We start from the raw sequence: 2,687 nt of genomic DNA on the forward strand, positions 1-2,687 counted from the left end.
CATTTCTGCAATCAGGCTGCAGCTTAGTGCGTGTGAGCTGGCACAGAGCAAGCAGATACGAGAAGTGTTAGACACTAAATTTAGATTCTTGGTTTGAATTTGGTTCTTAGCAAAAGCCTATTTCTGCTTCTCCCCCCTCCAAATTCTACCTAGAAATAGCTTCTGCCTGATTTCCATTTGCTTTCCATGGGCTTTCAGGAGCACTTGCAGACTCCCTCTACTCTAATTGTGTGTCAGTTTTAATTTCCCTTTCCTGCCTACTCCCTAGTGGATTGCTGCAGCAGCATGTGTGTCTGCTGTCTGTTTGGGAAGATAACACGCTCTTTCACCTGGTAGTTTAACTTGGCTTCTGATGGCAGGTGTCCAGTGGCCATAGAAAATGTGCCAGAGAATGGGTATCTCAATTGCCTCTCCTGACAAGGAGCACTGCTTGACTGAGATCTGAATTTCCCCCCACCCCTCCGAGGCTTGCCGTAATGCCTCTCTTACTGCTGTAAATTATTTACATCAGAAATGCTCACTCACAAAATTGAACTTCTAGCAGATGCCATACTTACTAAAAGTCAGAATCACGTAATTTTAGCCCTTAATTCAGATGTTGAGAAGCTGAATACCAAAACCTGAAAGTCAGCCTCTATGTCTTAAAAGTACAGCTCTGAATGTCTCCAGAGAGTTATAGTTTCCTCTTTGAAAGCATCAGGAATGTCTGCAAACCATCCAAGTCAGTTCTGTAGTAGCTCTTACATGGAAACAGGTGATGGCAAAAGCTCTAATGCAGACTATTGTTAGCCAGATAATTCTTTATGCGCTTAGTGATGGAAGCTGGCATGCATGCAAAAGCTTAGCAAGTTAGTGTTTTACAGCACAAGTGCTACTTAGCTTTTTTTAGGCCACTGTACCAGTTAAATAACTGAACTATAGGTATGACCTTAGAAGCAACTCCATGAGGGGAACTCCAGTTGAAAGCAGTAACAACTCCGCTACTGGCAAGGTTGAGACCTTAAAGCCGTGTCTGCGACAGGGGATTAGGCAGCTCTGTTCAGAGGGTGCATGGTACAACCGAGGGGACCCTGGAGATCCAGGAGTCACGAAGGCATCATTTTCAAAAATGACTACTGATTTTGGCTGCCTACCTTTCTAAGTTATCAAGATGTTAAAGAGATGTTACTTTCTGAACAGAAGAGGCTCACAAAGCATTTCATCTCCCCACATGGCTCATTTCTGAAAACCACGGCCAGCAGTTCCTTACTGGTACCTGTTCCAGTGGTGGGGAGTGACTGGTACAGCAGCTCTTACATGTCTCATTGTGCCGTGTGGTCCAAGGGGGATTGTTTAAAATACCGAAGTAGAGTGGCCTGTAACGACAGATGCGCTTTGAGAAACTGATCTGCAGAAATAACGTATTCACAGAGTCCAGCGTTCCTGCTGTGGCCTTACAGGGAACGGGATTTGTCCGTCATATGTTTTGCACTGTCTCTCCTCAGCACTGCGTTTCGCTGTAGTGATTGTCTCACCTCAGTATACAGCTCTAATAAACAGTCTTAGCTCACGCGCAGCTTCCTCACCTGCGTCACCGTGTAACATGCTCCTGTTATGTGCTCTTTGATCTGATGGTCTGTGTCCTTTTTTTGCTTCTCAGTGGCCTCCGGGCATGACTGGTCGGTAAAGTCACTGAACACTTTGTGGGAGGATGTGGCAGAGAGAGAAGAAACGGTACCAACAAGAAAGAGTATTTGCCAAGGAGGGGGTGGGTTCAGAAAATATGCGATCTGATATTATTCTCCATAGGTTTTTTGCTCTAAAAACCTTCTGTTACCTGGGGAAAAGGGAGCCTTGACCTGCAGTGCACCATCCTACAGGTGCCAGCGGGCCCCAATTGGAAAAATCCAGTGTCCGGACAGAGCTCTGGACTGCTGTTCTTGGAGGTCCTGCCTGTCCCTTGGTCACCACAAAGGGTTCGATGGCATTTCCCCCCTCCAAAGACACGTTACCACCTAAAAAGAACCTGCAGCTATTCTAAAAATAATATGCTTTTATGGGTTTTGGTCTGAACTTTGAAGAATTGCTGACCTACCTCTCCCTGCTCCACCCTCCTGAACAGAAAAGAAATTGATTATTTAAAGGTGTAAATCTTCCTGTTTCCTGCTGTCCCCACCTGTTTGTGGAGAAAGGGTCATCTGCACCCTGATTTCTCCCACCTGATGGATGAGAGCCCGGTACTTGCCACAGCCACCAAGGAGATCTTTTCTCACTAGGGCTCCTGCTGCTTGTGGGGACACACCTGGACCAGGTTGTTTCAGGTGAAATCACATAAATGTATATAAAGGCTACCAGCCGTGACCTGTGCGGCTGAGCAGCAGCGGCGGCGAGCCCATCCCCGCCCTGAAGCCCCTGCGTGGTGGCGCTGAGCTTTTGGGGGTGGCTACCATCTTCTGGGCAGGCTAAACCTGCGCAGAACTCTCATGAGCATCGGTGCTAGACTTGGTGTTTGAGCCAACTTCTGAAAAAAACAAGATTCTGCTTATGGCACGTGTCCTTGATGACTGCGAGAAGACACCTCACGCTTCCCAGAAGAGGCCAGAGGGGGTATGTGGGTCCGGCACGCTCCTTTTGGAGGAGGAGGTGAAGAGAATGACGATGTCGTTACCCTGCAGAGCCGTGGTGCCTCCCGCAGCTTCGGAAGGCGC

The sequence above is a fragment of the Phaethon lepturus genome, unplaced genomic scaffold (genome assembly GCF_000687285.1).
Source record: "Phaethon lepturus isolate BGI_N335 unplaced genomic scaffold, ASM68728v1 scaffold15548, whole genome shotgun sequence".
Classification (NCBI taxonomy): Eukaryota; Metazoa; Chordata; class Aves; order Phaethontiformes; family Phaethontidae; genus Phaethon; species Phaethon lepturus.